Here is an 18,341-nt window from a genome sequence, read left to right as displayed (position 1 = left end):
ATTTCATTGAGTTGCTGTGGAATTCTGAGCTGCAGGGGCAGGGAGAGCTGGGTGCTCCCTCTGGTGGGGCTGGCACAGGGGGCTGCTGCCGGGTCCCACAGCTGCTCCTCCAGATGTGACCCAGCCCTCGAGGTGTCAGGGACTGGGCATCTGCAAGGGGCGAAACTCCATTTCCCTTCCCTCAGCTGTGGCTCTGCTGGGAGGGCTGGGAGGAGCTGGGAATGTTGTGAATGCAGGTGGATGGTGGGAGGCAAAGCCTTAGAATTTCCATTAAAAGGGGATCAGTTTTATTCCAGGTGTGGTAGAAAGATGGAAGGGCTTCTCCCTCCAAGGAAATCACAGTCCCAATGAGCTCATGTGTGTCCTTGTTTGGAAGCTCACACCACTTCTCTGCAAAGAGCCAAGCCCTGAGCTGAGCTCAGCTCCTGAGGCGGCTCAATCAATACTCCCTTCCCAGGTTAATGCAGCTCAATTAAGGGAAAACCCCATGGGAATGGGAATAAGTGTGGCTTTGGATGGAGTGAACAGCAGGTCCCTGTAACCCAGCTCCCAGAGCAATCAAACCCAGGCTGCTGTGCCTGGAGAGCTCTCCCGGAGCCAGGTGTCTGCATGGGACCCGTCAGCACCCCAGATCCCCAAGAAACTGGCTTTGGGAACAGCCTGCAGAACCTTCCCCAGCTTGAGAATCCTCTGGGTGTAGCAGCAACAGGAGCAGCAGGGAGGGACACAGGACCCCCTTCGCCAGGGAGTGATGGAGCTGGGAGAAGTCTCCAGCTGAAACACAGAGAATTTTGGCTCCCTGTGCCCACAGAGCTCTTTGTGTCCCCACACTGGGCTGACAGGATGAAACCTGCAGCAAATGAACACAATCAAAATGAGGAGGGAAGCTCCTGTCTCTGGCAGAGGATGTTAGTGGGGAGGGAGGAGGACAGGGATGATGTACGAGACAGGAGCGTCCCCCCCTCCTTCCTTCCTCTAATGAATTTTTCCCATTAGCTTGAGGTGATTTTGTGAAATCCGTGCTGACTCTGATGTCGCAGCTCCTTCCTCCTTCTGTGAGGACAGGAGAGAGGGACAGCACTGCAGGGATCCAGGACTGAGGCTGTCACCTGGAATGCAGGACCCAGCAGTGACCTGTGTGAGAGACTCCTTTAGTGACCCAAGTAAATAAAGTGCAGGGAGCAGCCCCTTGGTGACGTGGGGAGGGAGGAATGGGATCCATTATTCCCTTCTGTGATAAGTCCTTGGCTGGGCTGGCAGTTGGAATCAGGAAGATCATTTCTCTAATCCAGATGGTTAATAAATGTGGATTGCTTTGCTAAAACCACTTGACAAAATGCAATTACTGCTGGCTGCAGAGCTTCCAGACAAGGAGCCAGGCTGGGAGCAGGCTCTGCTCTGGCTGGAAAAGCCACAGGGCTGAGGGAGCTGCTGTAATTTCTAGGGACATCCCAGCAAAGGACTCAAAGGCATTTCCTACACTCACCTGTCGTTGGGAACTTGAGGTGTTCTCCTGCACCTGCACTCTGGTGCTCAGCACAAAGTGCTGGTGCTGATCCCACTGTCTGCTCTTGGCATGTCCAGGCTGGGATATGGACAGGGGGCCTGGTTGAGGGAGGGATTGTCCCGTTCTGCTCTGCCCTGGGGCAGCCTCATCTCAAGCCCTGGGGCAGTTTTGGGCACTGCAGTACCAGAAAGATCTAAATCTGTCAGAGTGCCCAAAGGAGGGACACGGGGGTGGCTGAGGAAGCCACTGAGGGAATTTTGATTGCCCAGCCTGGAGGAGACTGAGGGCAGAGCTGAGCAGGGGCTGCAGCTCCTCCCGAAGGGCAGCTCCGGTCTCTGCTCCCTGTGAGCAGGGACATGACAACCCAGGAAATAGATGGGGCTGTGTCAGGGACATTTAAGTGGTTACCAAAAAGGTTCCTCCCCCAGAGGGTGACCAGCACTAAACAGGCTCCCCAGGGAATGGGCACAGCCCCAAGGCTGCCAGAGCTCCAGGAGCGTATGGACAGCACTGCCAGGGATGCACAGGGTGGAATTGCTGGGGTGTCTGTGCACAACCTGGAGTTGGACTCAATGATCCTGGTGTCTCTCTTCCAACACAGGAGATTCTCTGATTCTCTAATTCCATGTTTTATTGGTGCTTCTTGGCTGTGGGAGCAGTTGGGTTCCTCCTGGCTGGGAGCCCCTTGGGAAACATCCCCAGCACCGGGGTGAGGAGCCGTGGTGGGTGCAGGGCTGGATTCTGGGCTGGAGCCACTTTGAGGTTTCATTGCAGCCTTGCACAAGAAGCAGTTTGGAGGTTAAAAGCAGCACACTTGTGTTTATTTCTCCACTTTGGCACATCTGCTACTCACTAAAGCTATTTTGGGGGCTCTAAAAGTGGCAGTTTTAGAGAGCTCTAAATGGGTCAGCAATTTCCGGGTTTTTTCTCCTCTGAAAAAAAATATAATTTGAACCACAGATGGGAGACATTCAAAAGGGTTAAGAGAAGGGTTTAGGGACACCTCTTCCATCCCCAGGTGAGACAGGTCTGGGAGTGAAATGAATGAACATTCACATTCAGGGCTCTCCCCTTTGGAATCCAGCTCACCCCATCCTTACACCAACCCTGGGGCACAGATAGATGTAATCCTATAGAATCCCATGTCCTCACATAAGGGATGTGATTCCAGGTGGATTTTCCTTGACTTGCCCTGGTGGGAAGTAAACCAGAGGTGAGTCTGTGGTGAGCAGCACTTTCCAGTCTGAGCTCAAAGCAGAGATGTGCTTCTCCATGTTCACACTTTAATTCCAAATCCCATCTCTAGGCTGGGCTCCCGGAGCTCCTCCAGCCCCAGGAATGCTCCCTGGGAGCTTCCTAGGTCAAACAGTTATTTTTTTAGAGGAAACACTTAAAACTAAAATGCTGCAGAATTTCCCCTGAGGTTACAGAGTTTGTTTAGGCTTCTCCAAGCAGAGGATCTCAATCACTGGGAACTGCAAACCTCCCCCAGACATTCACCCTGCTCCCGTGGCAGGCACAGCCCAGTTCCCAAGTTTGCACAGCAAACAACAACACCAGAGCCGCTCCCTCCACAGATCAACTTCCAAGGGAATGGCAGAGCTGAGCGAGGAAGAGGAGCAGGAACTGAGGAGTCCAGAGCAGGCACCTCATGGCCAGGAGCAGGCACAGGTTGGATCAATGATCTTAAAGGTCTTTTCCAAGCTAAGTGATTCCATGATCCCACAAGGCCTGGGAGCTGCTCTCCAGCCCCTTGGCAAGCACAGCATCCCAGGGAGGAGGATGGGGAGGCTCCGTGGGAGGGGGTTACCAGCGGGTCAGGAGGAGGATGAGGGGCAGGGAAGAAGGAGAGGGCAGAGGGGCAGAGCAGGCCACGTCTCCCTCCGATCCTCAAATGCAAAACATTCCCTCTGACCTCCTGAATTTCCATCTAAAAATAACCCATTCTCAGTGCAGTTGTGGCTCAGAGAAACATAATTTATCACAACACAGAGGCAGGGTTGGGGATGTGCATTTGAGGGTGGCGAGGGTCAGGTTCAGACCCTGATCAGTGAGTTCTAAAAAAGCTTTTTGGGGACAGAGAGATCTGAGCGTGGGATTTGAAGGTGGATTTTGGTCTGGAGGAGGTTGCATCCACTTGATGGTCGATGGTTTGTGCCAGTGCCATTTGTACTTGGGTGTCCTTAGCGCCAGCCATACCTTGGGCCAAGTCCCCCACAAGCATCTCCTCCAAAACCCGTGGAAATCAGCACGGAAGCAGCTGAGGAGTGACCCCACAGTCCTACAGACATTTCTGCTTTCCAGTGAACGTTGGCCTGCTGGAGCTGCTGCCTCTCCTGGGCTCATCCTCTCGGAGCAGTCCTCCCGCTGTGGATCCGCCTCTGCAGAGCCGCCTCTCCAGTGGGGAGAGGAGCTCTGGTGGAAGGACTGGAGGCAAGTCAGAGCTAGGAAAGCAATCAATTGTTCTTTAATGGAGTTACAGTAAAGATGTTATCCAAAACCACCGTGGCTGCCTAATTATTCATAACATCCCTCTGGAGATTCTCCTTTTGGCAAACTGTGAATCTCTGCTTTGTTGCCACAATAAAAGCAGTTTCAGGGCTGTAAATGAGAGGGTACAAATTACCATGGAGGCCCTGACAATATGGCAGCTCCCGAGCCTTGGATTACATGGTAATTTCCATGCAATATCCAGGTTATTACATGGTAAGTGCCATGTCATTACAGGCTAAATGAATGATTATCACCCCTGCTTGACAAATTCACCTGACAAATTTTCCTCCCTCCTCAGTCTCTGGGATGTCTGCAGGCAGGATGCTGTTTCCATGAGGAACAGCATGGTCTGGGTGGGCTCTTCCACCCCTGGATTTTCCCAGTCCCACCTGGGCTGTGCCCATGGGCAGCACAGGGTTGGGTGGGCTGTGTAAAGCTGTGACCCAGCTCTGTGTGCATGTTCCAGACACAAAATATTGATAAGAATTTTGGAATGTCCATGCCAGTGGAAACATCTTCAAAGTTCCCCAAAGGAACAGAAATGCTCCAGTGCAGCTGAAGGAGCTGTTTGAAAATCCTGAGTTAACGGGAGTAGAATATGATTTACAGTCTTCTCTCAGCTTTATCATTCATGTCCTGAATATTCCAAAGCTCCTCTGCACACAACTGGGAAACAGCTCCAACTGGGGGGTGGAAGTTTTTCTCTTTGTACAGTTTAACACTGCTTAAAACTGCCACAGACCTCATCCACAGTTTTGTGACACGTTTAAATTTTCTTGCATTAGGCTGGAAGAGGTCTCATGGATTTAAGGAATGGCCACAGTATTGTGAAGAACAAGAATTCAGCTGTTCAGGGAACTCAGCTCCTGTGAATGGCCATGGTTTTTCCACAGGAGTATCTATGGGTGTCTGTATTTAACTTATAGATCTTTCTAGAGCATAATCAGGCCCAGCCTGGTGATGTTTGATTGGTGTTAGGGACATCCAGCCTGCATATCACCACAGGAAGGGATGTTCAGCCACAGGCAATTAGTGCCACTTCCCAGACTGGGAGTTCTACCCTGGAGAATAAACAACCAACAAGAAAGGGAAAGATTCAGAAATGTCAAATCCTTTAAGCCCTAACACTTCCCTGGGCCTTAGAAGCTCCAGGATTTGTATTTTATTTACACTGTTTTCCCCTGGGAAGTCAAACTCTGGATGGGCCCAAAGCTCCACTGGCTATGTTCCTCTGCTGTCCTTGCCCAGGAACGAGTCCCCAGTCCCTCTGCAGAGTAACGAGCAATGCCCATTCTGAGACTCTTCCTAAGGGACACCATGGATAAAATTGCTGCCCCATTGCTCCAGCAGCACCCTAGGGCAGGCTCTGCCAGCCCCCTGCCAGCCACCAGGGCCCGTGGGCTCTTCCTGTGGGTGCCAATGCTGCTGCAGTAGCTCCGAGGGACAATTAGGCTTCATCAGGCAGCACTGACATTTAGCATCATCCCCCCCTCCCATCTCCTGCCTGAATTTCCTTGCTCGCCTTTCAGAGCAAGAAATAAATGGTGCATTAGAGAGAAGGAGAGAGAGATGAGCTTTATTAGCTGTTTATGGAAGAAATTAAAATTGCTCATTAGAAACCACGACACCGGCAGTGCCCCCCTCCCTGGCAGAGCCCCGATGGTTCCGTGGGGAGCACTCGCCTTGAATTTATTTGGGCTGGCACCTGCCCGGCGCCTCCCTGCCCTTCTGCAGATGGGTACAGGGAGACTGCAGGGAAATGTCACCACTCCTTCCCCCTCCCGAGTCGCTCCTCCTGGTTGGCATCGACGCCGGCAGCTCGGGATGTTCCGCTGTGCCACAGAGCAGCCGGGGCTCGCTGCGCTTTGGTGGAGAGGATGAGGGGGCCAGGATGTGACCTGCTCGCTGAGCACCCCGGCTGTGCCATTCCTGGGTGTCCCGCCCCAGCTGGAGCAGTCCCGGGGCTCAGCACGGTGGAGAGGCGGCTCTTCCTCTCCATCTCTCACCTCCTGGACAGGTAGTGGTTCCATGTTACCATTTTATGCCAAAAATTTCCAACACAAGAGTTTGTTCACAAGTTTCGGGGCTCAACCAGCTCTGCCCATGGCCAGCTTGGCCTCCTGCTCCTCCTTTTCCTCCTCCTGTTTTCCCCTCTTCATGCCCTGCTGCCCTTCCCACCAGCCCCACCGTGCTCTGCCCACCGAGCTGCCCGTCCTGGCTGTGCTGTGACCCCACCGTGCCGGGGCGGGGGGACCTGGCTGTGCCGCGCCGGTGGCACCGGGGGCAGGCGGGAGGAAGCGGGGCCAGGAGCACTTCAAAGGCTCTGTATCTCCTCACGCAGCTGCCATAAAAAACAATCCAGGTTTCCGCTCCCGAGTCCCGCGTTGCCCTCGCGAGGGACATCTCTGGGGGCAAAGGGATAAATCTTTCATCTCCTTGCTCTGGATTTTATTAAATGCCTCGCACATCCACAGAAAACGCAGATTGCTGATAAATTCGGGCTGGTTACAGGAGAGGCAGATGGAGATTAAGTCACTGAACTGACTGGAAGTTGGTTCTTTCCAGGAAGATGGAGAGCTCCGGGATGTGCCGACACCAAAAGGCGCAGCCTGTCCGTGTGGCACAGCCTGGGAGAGCATCGAGCCCGCCTTGGGAGAGGTGCTGCTCTCCTGGAGAGGTGCTCACACCCTGCTGGCTCCAGGGCTGGTGCAGCACCAGCTTTGAAAAGCTCAGGATCATCAGGAAAGGGTGTTTAAGCCTGGTGCAGGGGCCAGCAGGGTCCTGTCCAGAGCAGACACAGTTCAGGGAAGGAGAAGTTCCAGGGGCTCTGCATTATCTGGCCCCAGTCAAGGTGGGCTTCAGCAACAGCCCTGCTTCCCATCACGTGTACACCAGCATGGATATTCCTGGGAATATTGCAGGGATGTGGGTGAAAATGATGCCTCCTCACCCAAGAATCAGGCACAGCTACAATGCCTGTCACAGCTGAGAGGAAACCAGGCACTCAGGGAACACAAGACTTGCTGCTCACGTGGAAGGTTTGGGGTGTTTCATTTTCCCTGAGCTCTTTGGGGAATTTCAAGTCCCACTGAAAGGGCTGAATGAACTTGTTTAATCAACAGCTCCACAGGCTCCAAAGGATCCTCAGACCTCTAAAATTGGGCCATAAGAATAGAGAAATAGCATCTTCTCTGTATTTGGGGTGGAGGAAGACAGGAAGTCATGGGACAAAGCTGTAGCAAAAAAATTTGTGGGTTCACAGGGAGCAACGCTTTCTCCAGCCTGGCAAGGCGACATCAGATATGGAGGCTCCATCCCAAAGGTCTCCTAGAGCAGTTTGGGCAGCCATGGAGGGCTCAGATGGGGACTGCTCATCCGTCTGCTTGAGGACAGACCCAGTAAATGTAGAAAACAATTGCCCCAAGATATGAGATGAAATAAAATTAGGAACAAGAAGCTCAAGAATGAACTTCAAATGCCCTTTGGGGTAGCCAAGCACTCGGGGCTGTTCTAATCAGTAACCTCCCCATTCCCCAGCTGCTGCAGCAAGCCCTGCTAAGCAGACAGATTTTCCATTAAGCCTGGAAGAAATGGCAAAGTGCCTTAATGAATGTCAGAGTTAATACCCCGTTTGTTATAGGCTGCGACTGCAATGTGATGGGTTTATAAAGCCGGCCCCTCATTACCCTTATCAATATTATTCTTACTCGGTTCCCGTCTGCAGGCCAGATCCGCATTCAGCCCTTGGCTGCGGCTGCTTGACATGGGAGCTGCCTGCCTGAGGATCTGCAAGCCATCCTACATCAGTGCATTTTCAAACCAGTAAAAAAGGGAATAAAATCCAAGAACTAAGGCAGGTTGAGTGTACAGAGCGTGTGTCTGAGCGAGTGCGCAGTGCGCGGCATCGCTGGAGCCGCTGCAGCTCTGATTGAAACCAGACTCAGGAAAGAAGGGCTGTAAACGTTTTTTCACTGCCTGTCCTAAGAAATTTATGTCTCACCCACTCCATCATCTCCTTCAGGGCTGCCTTTTTTTGCAGCTGTCTTCAGAGACCATCGGCTGAGTCCCTTTATGAAGTCCAGTCCATGATGTCACCCAGAGCCATAACTCACTCACCTCCCTGGCTGGGCTCTGCACGGGGGTGCCCCATAAATAATGGCCCTGGCCGGGGGGAAGCCTGCCCTGCTCGAGGAAAACCTTCCTGACATCGGAAGGGAAGAGAGAGGAACATGCACACAGGGCAGGGGGATGCAGAGTGGGGTTTGATGAACACAAAACCACAACTGTGCAGAGTAAATGGGACAGAAAAATCAGTGATGTTGTGTCCAGCAGAAATTGCTCGGGAGAGGCCAAGGTGAGCCCCAGATGCCTGGACATCCATTAAACCTTCCAGGGCTCTGCCGCATCTGCAGAAATCCAAACCATGTGCTGGAGCCCCAGCCCAGGGTGTTGTTTGCTGCCTGGGATTAAAATGACTCAGCAATCAGGATGAGTCCATCCTTTGGTAGCACCCAATTGGTCATGACTTCAATGTGCTCTGCCTTTGGGGTGTTTTCGGGCCCCACATCCTGGTGAAGTTGCTGCTCACCCATCACACTTCTCAAGAGCAGGTGTCCACATCAGAGAGCGCCAGGCCCCTGCCAAGGCCCATCCCCACAGTGGGGAAGCTGAGGGTAATTGTTTCATTGTGTCTGATAACATGTGGTTTTGCCATATTTATAATCCAGCGCTATTAAAAGGGGAAAAAAGAGATCAACTCAAAATCCCTGCACCGCAGTTGGCTCTAATTGTCCCTGTCCCACCACTTCCCCCTTTCCCAGTCCTGCTTGTGGGCTGTTTTGGCAGCAGAGCCAAAGCAGGAATGAGCTGTTGGGATGAAGTTTATCCTTCGGTGGGATGGCCTCGCTGGGGAGGACTGAGCGCTCTCGGTTTTCCTGGGAAGTCTGGACTTCATCTTCTTGGGAGCAGAGCCTGAGTTGTGCCACCTCCCCATGACACCTTCACCTCTGTGCTGGAGCCACACTGACAGGTAAGTCATGACCTCCCCCCTGTAATTTCATCAGTTAATGCCACAACTCTGCTCCTGACAGCTGGGAAATGCACAGGCTGAGAAGGAAGGGCTCTTCTCACATCTCCTGCATTTCTTCTCTTCCACTTGTGGATTTGCAGGGGTTGGACCTGTGGTCTTCAGCCACTTGTTGAATCACAGAAGTCCCCTCCCTGTGATAGCTGTTGCCAGGAAAATAAACAAGCAGAAAGACTCCAACAGCATCTTCAGGACATCTCCAGGCCACACATTCCAGAAAACTTTGGAGCTTTGGAGGGCAGGAGGACGTTCTGAGTGCTTGGTGGTGTGGGCCGTGTTCTCAGCACCTGGAGCTGTGCCACAGAGTCTGTCCCACCAAAATGTCCTCAGGAACTGGGAATGCAGTGCAGCCATTTCTCAGTGCCTGGGCATCTGCTGGAGTATGAGATGCATCCAGGGATTTTATTCTGAGCTGGAATTTATTGCCCTCTCCTCTCCTTTCCTCTTCTCAATAGATACAGAAGTGGGGGAGGGTGATGGTGTCTTTTTTCCTTTCTTTCCTCCCAAACTGAAATTAAAACCAGCCAAAAGCCCACCATGATGGGAATCTCTGTGAGCTGTAGTGTGCTCAGGGTGGCCACACAGGTCCATGGGATGATCCAGGCAGCTGATAGATGGACCTTTCTCCCACACCAAAGAATAATATTTGTGGAAGGGCTCTCCCATGTGCCACCAAACCCCCACAGCCTTCTCAGGCTTCTCTTTCTCCTTTTTTTATATTCCAAGTTGCACTCAAAGCCCTCGAAACCACTCCAGCAGAGCTTGCCCATTATCCGTGGGATGCAGAGGAGGGCTGTTGCCATGGCACTGCAGCATCCCCTCCTTCACAGCCATTCCTGGGGGGCTTCACCGCTCCGTACCTGAACAGGGGCTCTGGATCCCTCACCAGGGACAGCCTTTCTGGGATCCCTGGGGGCTGCACCAAGGATTCCAGCAGTCTGTCCCTCCAGGTGCATCCCACCTGTCCTTGCTAGCCTCTGTCACTCGGTGACGACCAGCGCCTGTCAGCCTTTGTGTTCCCTCCCTGTGGAATGTGAGGGATCCCCAGGGAGGAGCACGGGGCAGGGATGCGGCTGTCAGCCCCCAGCCCTCTCACTTTCCCCGCACTCCCGTCCCTCCCGTGCATCCAGCTCCCCTCGGCGTGGCTGCCACCCGTGCTGGGATCATGACTCCACCACTGCCGTGGCATTTGGGATTCCAGCAGCACTTGTGGGGCTCCTCGCTCCTGCTCTCCAGCGCGGCTCGCCTTTGCTCGCCCCGCCGCACAAGGGAGACAATGGCGTTAAAAAAGCTGACAACGGAAGGGAGGGAGGCGGCTCGTGTTCAACCTCTGGCCGGCAGCGCGCTGAGCCGGGGCTGGCGCGGTCAGGGGGACGCGAGCGCAGCTCCCCGCCTGCCCACGCCGGTGCCCGCTGCCCGCCGGAGCTGCCAGCTCCCATTACGGCCCTCAATGGACGCGGCCGTCCCCCGGCACAAGGAGCCTTTATTCCTTTGGATGAGAACCAGGAGAAGCGGGAGAACGCGGCGCTGCGTGGGCTCAGATCCCCCAGCTGCGATGTTTCGGTGTCTGATTTTACAGGCGACCAGCGAAGGGGGCAGGGACCCCCGGGGTGGGAACGGCTCTTCCTCCCTCACCGGCCCTCCCCGGGGTGGGAGACTTTGTCACCTGGTCCCTGCTGTCGCATGAGTCACCGCGCAGGAATTAGAGCATGTAATGATCCCGTTTCCATCCCGCCATTCCGGAATCGGAGTGTTGCTGATGGATCCGGCCCCTGTGTACCACCTGGCTGGGACAGCACAAGGTGACACCTGCCGGAGCTGTGCCTGGAGTGCCGAGCTCGCCGAGGGGCTTTGGCAGGGCTCGGAGAGGGGCTCGGTTTATGGGGTTTGTGGTATCGGTTGTCAGGGAGTTCGTGCCTGACGTCGGGAAAACGCTTCCTGGCAGCTGCGCCGCAGTTTGGAGGCTGCAACCTGAACGGGGGACCCGTGGCCGGGCCGTGGGGACTGTCCCCGTCCGGGGGAGGCGGGACAGGAGCCGCCTGTGGATGCTGCTGCGGGAACAAACACCACGTGTGAGCATAAACCCTGCAAGCAGCAGGATATTGTCAGATCCAAACACCACTGGTGATCCACGGCTGACCACGGAGTGATAGAGAACTCTTCCCAAGCTATGCTTTAATTTTTCTCTTTCTGGAGAATTTGGAAACATCTGTGCCTGCCTCTCATATTACCCTGATTTTGGTGTCATCTTTGCCTTCTGATCCAGAGGAGTTATCGTGGTTTCTTTTCCCTCGAACCAGATTGTGCTGAGTATCCATGTCGCTACCTTCCCGGGAATTCACACTTGATTTCTCTCTGAAATCTTGGATAAATACCATCCAGGCCGTGGGACTTACTACACTTTCTCCAGTTGCTCCCTGATTTCCTCCTTAGAGACTGCCCTGCCCGCTAAGGTCACATTCTGATTTCCTATGCACAATGCCTTTGAAATGGAAATGTTTCCCCTCATTGTCTTCTCCAGTAAAGATCAAGAGGAAGAACGCGCGTCTCTCCCGGCTTTTCCACACTCCATAATCGTCCTCTTCTCCCCAGGGACCAAACGCGTGCCACGGTCCTATACACCACAGCGTCACAGGCAGTATCTCCTGTGTGAATTTGTGAATTCAGCGAATTTCTAGGCTTGTTCTGGCCCCTCTTGGGCTGTTTTGGGACATCCTTGTTTCTGATACACAAAGAAGTTGCTTTCCAATCCAGGAAGAGCTTTTTCCATCTAATTTAAAAGGGGAATTTCATGTACCTCCAGTTAGCACAATCTCCATTCCCGTGACCAGAACGGATTCCCCTTTTTCCCTTTATTCCTGACTCACCTCCCTGCAGGAGCCAGGTGGGTTCAGCATGATCATGTCCTGGATTGTCGCCAGGAGGTTGTCCCGTGTCCCTCCTGCTTCAAAGGACCTGTCAGGAGAGGAGAGTCTGCCTGAGAGGCTCAGCACCCCCAGCACTGCTGGGCTGGATCTGGGCCAGGTGCCTCAGCCCCCAGCCCTTCATCTGCAGCTCGGCTCCCGTCTCGTGCCGGGGCCGTGCCAGCAGAACTCCATGGAATGCCATTTCCCGATGTTCTGCTTGTTAACAGTTGCCCACAAAGATTTAAAAGTCTCAGATGTGTGTCCAATCTGTTGGCTTTGGTAGAGTGATCAGAAGGGACCCAAAGGACTTGTGACTATCTTGAAATGTTATTAGAAGTTTGCCTGAATCGCTGATTTTTAGAACAATAACCTTCCCAAAGACTTCAAGCCATTCCTCTGCAAATTGGATTTAAAATAAAATTAAAATGTGATGGAGGGAATTTTCTATATGCTGGGGGGAGGATTTCTGCTGGAGCTCAGTGAGCAGAGGGTGTGGTGTAAAATGTATGGAATTATTTTAGCTGAAGCATACTTTCCTCTGTGCCCTTTTTCCCAGTCTCTCCTGGAACAGGAACTCCATAACATTTGATCCTTTAGACAAACTTTCAAACCCATAATGTTCAAGTGGGTTTGAAATTAGGCGTAAAGAGTTTGTTCATCCTGAGGAATCTCTGAAATGGATTATAGTGAGAGCTCCTTGTCTTACACTGGGAATCCAAGGAAGCAACCAAGAATCACCCAGAGCTGAAAGAAATGAGAATTATTAGGTGTAGTGATGCACTTTTGCACACCCAACTTGAGCATCTCATCCCAGGGCAGCATCTGCTCGAGGACTCTCCCCAGGCCTCATTAAACTTGTCCCTCTCACTGCCCATCCCTGGTGCTCCCACCAGGAGATGATCCCAGAGAGCCACTGGCTATTGCTGTTATTAGTGGTGGAACAGGGAGAAAACTGGCACAAATCATTCAGAGTGTCTGATAATTCTCCAGGTGAGAGCCCAGCTGGGCTCAGCAGCTTTCCCAGATCCATTTCCCTGATTTACAGTCGTCATTATCCTGGGAATCCTCCACCCCTGCAGAACTGCTCAGCCATAAGCCCTGGAGCCTCCTTTCCTCATCCTCCAGCCACAGGAGCCTGAAGTCAGTCCTACCTCCACATTCCCACCCTGTGAGGTCTCCAGGGTCTGCTGGTGGAAGAAACAGGCAGTGGTTTCCCCTGGTGGCCAAATGCTGTGCTTGGTACTCACAGGAAAAGGACTCTGCTCCTGCTCTTCAGCAGTGTTTGAGTGGCAAATCCATGCAGGACAGGAGCTCCTTTGTAGGATGGCTTCCAGGTCCTGCACAAGACGCAGCAAATGCTGCTGAGCACAGAGCTGACGGGCACCTGAGCTCTCAGGGAGGAATGGCCCAGTTCCCACGTTCCCAGATAATGGGGGTCCTATTCATTCCCACTTTGCCTTTTCCTGGATCACAGGGAGGCAGAGCACTCCCAACCCCTGCAATGGTTCCTGGAGGATCTTGCTCCTCCCCAGCCCCGAGGGTGTTTCTTGAGCCTGAGCTGACAGGAATGATCCTCACCTCTGGATGGCAGAGCCGGGTCACAGCAGGGACAGAGATGCCACTGCACCATCAGCCACCTTCCCCTCCCCAGCCTGTGCTGGGACTGCTCTCAACACTTCCTCAGTGGAAGTTCTCCACATCTGCTTTCTGGATTTCTTTGCCAGCCTGCACAAGGGAAGGATGCTTGGCAGGTCCTCTCCATTTGGGAGAGCTTTCCCCATAAAGCAGGAACCAACACCCAGCAGCACTGAGGGAATATTTCCATATTGTTCATTCAGGCACCTGAGCCTGGACTTGGTTTGTGAGCCCTGAGCTGAGCCAGGTGGGAGACCAGAAAACGACTCTGCACAGAGCTCCTGGGGCCCAGCTTGCCAAAATAATGTCACTTTATGGAGCTTTCAGGTGACACCAGGAGAGAGGTGCCTGCCAGGGCTGCCCCTGCTGCCTGTGGCCCCACAGCCATTGGGCTTTAGGCAGAGCAGGGGGATTTTCACATCCTTCCTCAAAACACAAATTTAGATGAACATTATTGTAAAGAGAAAATCATTTTATATTCAAAAGTCAAATGCTTCCCCTTGCAGGAAATATTCAAATGTCTTAGTTCAGCCTAATTTGCTTTTCCTGTAGAAGCAAGGGAGACAAAATAAAGAACCAAATGCAGAACATGACAGGGTATTTTTGTTTTTTGGGTTTTTTCTCAAATCTGGATTTTGCACCTCTCATAAACTGCTGATAGATGCAATTGTCCAACTTCAATTTCTACAATATCCATTTATCAGCCGTGGCCAAGCCTCTAAAGCAGCACTTCCCTGCTGCAGGGTTCCTACCAGGTAAGCAACAACCACAATGCTTCTGGCCATTGGGAAAACAAGAAAAAAACATGGAGACACGGGGTTTCTACCCCACCTCATGCACCCATCGGTGCCCTTGAGCAGGTTTTGTGTTCTCGATGTTTTCTGTGTTTCAATCCACCCCCAGCCCCCGCTGCCGCCGTGCTTTGTGCGGCTGAGCTTTCTCCGGGATGGTTTTTCCATTGTCATTCACGCAGGGCCGAAGGCAGAATGCATTAGAGCCACCGGGGCGGGGGCAGCAATATTCGGTCTCTTGGAGTTAATTCTCCAAATCGCTTCACATTCTCCTCTCTCATTCTTTTGGGGCACTTCCGTGGATGTTCCCGGCGGCACGGGGGGAGGTTTGACCCTCAGCTCGTTGGGTTCACTGCGGGAGCTTTGCCTGCAGAGCAGCTGGGATGGGGAAGATGTGTGAGGGTGCTCACCTGGAGGGAGTCCAGGGACACGGGGAAAGCCGGCTCTGGGATGGATTTGCTGCCTTGGGGAGAGCAGAGGGAAGCCTGGCCCAGGGCAGAGCTGCTCCCTGAGCCCAGGCTGTCTCCTTTCTGCTGGCAGTAACTTTCCTCTTCGTTCCAGAGCACGAACCTTGGCTGCATCAAGGCCTTGCCATGCCCGTGCTGGTGCTGGAGCCAGGTGGGACCCGGGGCAGCCCCTGCCAGGGTTAGGAGCAGGATTAGAATTAAGCCAGTTTGTACTAGTAGGGTTATGAGGATCGTGTATTCTGCAGTGAATGATGTGGGTAGCAGAGTCAAGAGAAGAGCTCAGGTGTTTAGATAGGAGGTATTTAGGTTTTCAATAATTTGGTCTTTTGAGTAGAGCCCTGCTAGGAATGGTGTTAGAGCAAGGTTGCTGATGGTAAGGCATGAAATAATGGTGGGTAGTATTTTTTGGAGTCCTCCTGTTTTTCGAATGTCTTGTTCACCACTTAGATTGTGCATAATGCAGCCTGAGCATAGGAAAAGTATGGCTTTGAAGAATGCATGAGTTGAGATGTGGAGGAAGGCTAGTTCAGGGAGGTTTAGTCTGATTGCTACTATTATTAGTCCTATCTCAAGGTCACTGCAGGCTCCAGAGAGGGGACAGGGCTCCTGCACTCACCAAAGGACAAGGGGACACCAGGGACAGCAGAGCCCAAGGCAGCTCGGTCCCCTCCTTTGTCCCCCCAGCTCCCCAGCATGGAGCTGATGGCAGTGGCTGCCTTTCTGCTGTGTTCCTGCCCAAAATGTCAGGATCCAGAGGCAATGGGATATTTATTCCTGCCTTTTGCCCCTTGGCTCTCCCTGGAGCGATGATTTATGAACAGCCCCAGGTTTCCATCCCCTGAAGCTACTCCACCAGCCTGATCCACACCCCCTCTCCTGGGGGTACCCCAGGGCTTTCTCCGGGTCACGGGGCTACCTCTGGATTTCCTGGATTGTCTGAATTCCTGCTGCAAAGTTGTACATTTCTGAAATTCTATTTTTGGATTAATGAACATTTGGCAACAATACGAAGCCTGTTTGTAGCCAGTGGGGTGACCCTCCTAATGTATTCCCCATGCCTCCTCTTCCCCCTGGCCAAATTCCCCCCCAGGAAAGCCCTGGAGCCTTTCCCAAGTTTACCCCAGGAATGAAATCAGCTCCACGTCTGCCACAGTGAATTTTTTCTCTGTCCACAGGCACTTTCTCTTTTCCCCACCTGCCCAAGAGGGAGAAAGGAAGGAGGGGAAGCAGATGGAGGCAGAGCTGCAGACGTGAAGTGTGAGAAAGGCAGCGGGGAAGAGGAAATTTGAGCATCAGGAAATTCTTCCGAGCACACTGAGGTGTCAGACAGAGCGATTGCCTTCCCGGGAACGGGGAGCAGCCCCACGTCTTGGGAAAAGGAGGGAGATTCAGCTTAGAACAGACCAAGATCTTCAAGGCCCTGCACTGGCCAGGCTGGGATCAGCATCCACTTGTTTCCCTCCTTGGAGTAAAGGAGGATCCATGGGAGGAGGATCCATGGATTCAGCTAATTTTCCACCTGAATTCCCTCTTCTCTGGCATCAGGCTGGAAGAGCTGGGGGTGTTCAGCCTGAAGAAAAGGCTCCAGGGAGACCTTAGAGCCCCTTCAGCGTCTAAAGGGGCTCCAGGAAAGCTGGAGAGGGACTTGGGACGAGGGACGGAGGGACAGGACACAGGGAATGGCTTCCCACTGCCAGAGGGCAGGGATGGCTGGGATATTGGCAAGGAATTCCTGGCTGTGAGGGTGGGGAGGCCCTGGCACAGGGTGCCTAGAGAAGCCATGGCTGCCCCTGGATCCCTGGAAGTGTCCAAGGCCAGGCTGGACGAGGCTTGTAGCAACCTGGGACAGAGGAAGGTGTCCCTGCCCATGGCGGGGGGTGGGGTGGGATGAGCTGCAAGGTCCCTTTGAACAAAAACTGGTCTGAGATTCCAAGATTCCCACAGTGTGGAGCCTCAGCTGGACTCTGTCCACCTCCAGTCACCTGCTCCCACGTGTTCCCTAAGCCCTGGGAGTTGAAGACTCCTCACAGCTCCTGCCCAGACCCACCTCAGCTCTCAGTGGGAATTTTCATGCTGCAGGAGTGGGAATTCCATAAAACATCCCAAGCTGTTCCTGCACCAGCACATCCCAAGTGGGTCCCTTGTGTGGGCTGTGCTCTGGTGACACTTCCAGCCTGCCACCAGACAGGAGGGGTAGCTCATGCACCGATATAAAACAGGGGATGAAGGGTCCCCCGTGACTTTTTTGCCTATTTCATCCCCAAATAGTTCTGCGAGGGAATTTTTGTGTAATTGGATTAAGTGTGGGGAACTTGTCCTTGCTGACAGATTGCACAGGCACCAAACCAACATCAGGGGGGTTGCCACTAAATCTTCCTTCACTAGGGGAAAAAAAAAAAAAGAAAATAGTAATTCAGGTTTGCAGCCAAACCTGATTTACCCAGCCCCGATGCAGAGATGAATTGTTCCCCATCAGTCCCACAAAAGCCACTGAGACCCCTTTTTTTCTTCTAGCTTCATTTTATGGGCATGAACAACTCCTACACAAGTTTTTCTGTGAAAGGCAACCATTTTTTAAGAGCAGCCCATGTTTGAGGGACACGATGCTGCTCAGATCTGCTGATATCTCCACTCTCCAAAGGAAGGGCTATTAAGGAGATAAGGGACTGGGAGAACACTCTCTCTGCAGCGCTAAAGAGCGGAGGAGGGAGATAACTTGGGAGCTCTGCTAAAGCCACCGAACATCGTGTGAATAAAACTGTTGGAGGAATCAGTTTTCCTCACTGCAGCGATTGTGTTTTCCTGAGGGTGATGATGTTTATCCCTTGGCTCCGTTCCCACAGTTCAGACACATCCAAGACTCCCCCAGGGCCCCGTCCAGTGCTCACTGCAGGTTTAAAACCCACTGTCCTACACACCAGGGACCTTCAGCTTGGACAGCAGGAGGAACTTCTTCCTAGAAAGGGTGACCAGGCATTGGAAGGCGCTGCCCTGGGAGGTTTGGAGTCCCCATCCCTGGAGGTGTCCAAGCACTGAGGTGGCACTCAGGGCTCTGGGCTGGTGACAAGGTGGGGATCGGGCACAGGTTGGACTCGATGGCCTCGGAGGGCTTTCCCAACCTTAATGATTCTGTGATTCTGTTAAGTTCATCCCACCCAGTGGCTGCAGCACCCACAAAGGCACCACCAACTCATCCCAGGGATCAGCCAGGGCCACAGGGCCAGAGTTGTCTGCCCAAGCTGAGCCCTGTCCCGCTTTTCCCTTTCCAAGGAGTCCCACAGCAAAGCCCAGAGCATGTGGAGATCTCCAGGACACCCCGAGCTCTCTGTGCCTCCCCAGCTTCCAGCCCTGAGTGTGGAGGCAGCTCCACTGTCAGTTATTTACAGAGCTCCATGGGCCACATCCAGCACGCCTGCACCAGCCCCCAAGCTCTTAATGAGATTACAAAGTTTATTT

This window comes from Haemorhous mexicanus, chromosome 14 (genome assembly GCF_027477595.1).
Source record: "Haemorhous mexicanus isolate bHaeMex1 chromosome 14, bHaeMex1.pri, whole genome shotgun sequence".
In the NCBI taxonomy this organism is placed as follows: domain Eukaryota; kingdom Metazoa; phylum Chordata; class Aves; order Passeriformes; family Fringillidae; genus Haemorhous; species Haemorhous mexicanus.
Note: the sequence above shows the minus strand (reverse complement) of the source record.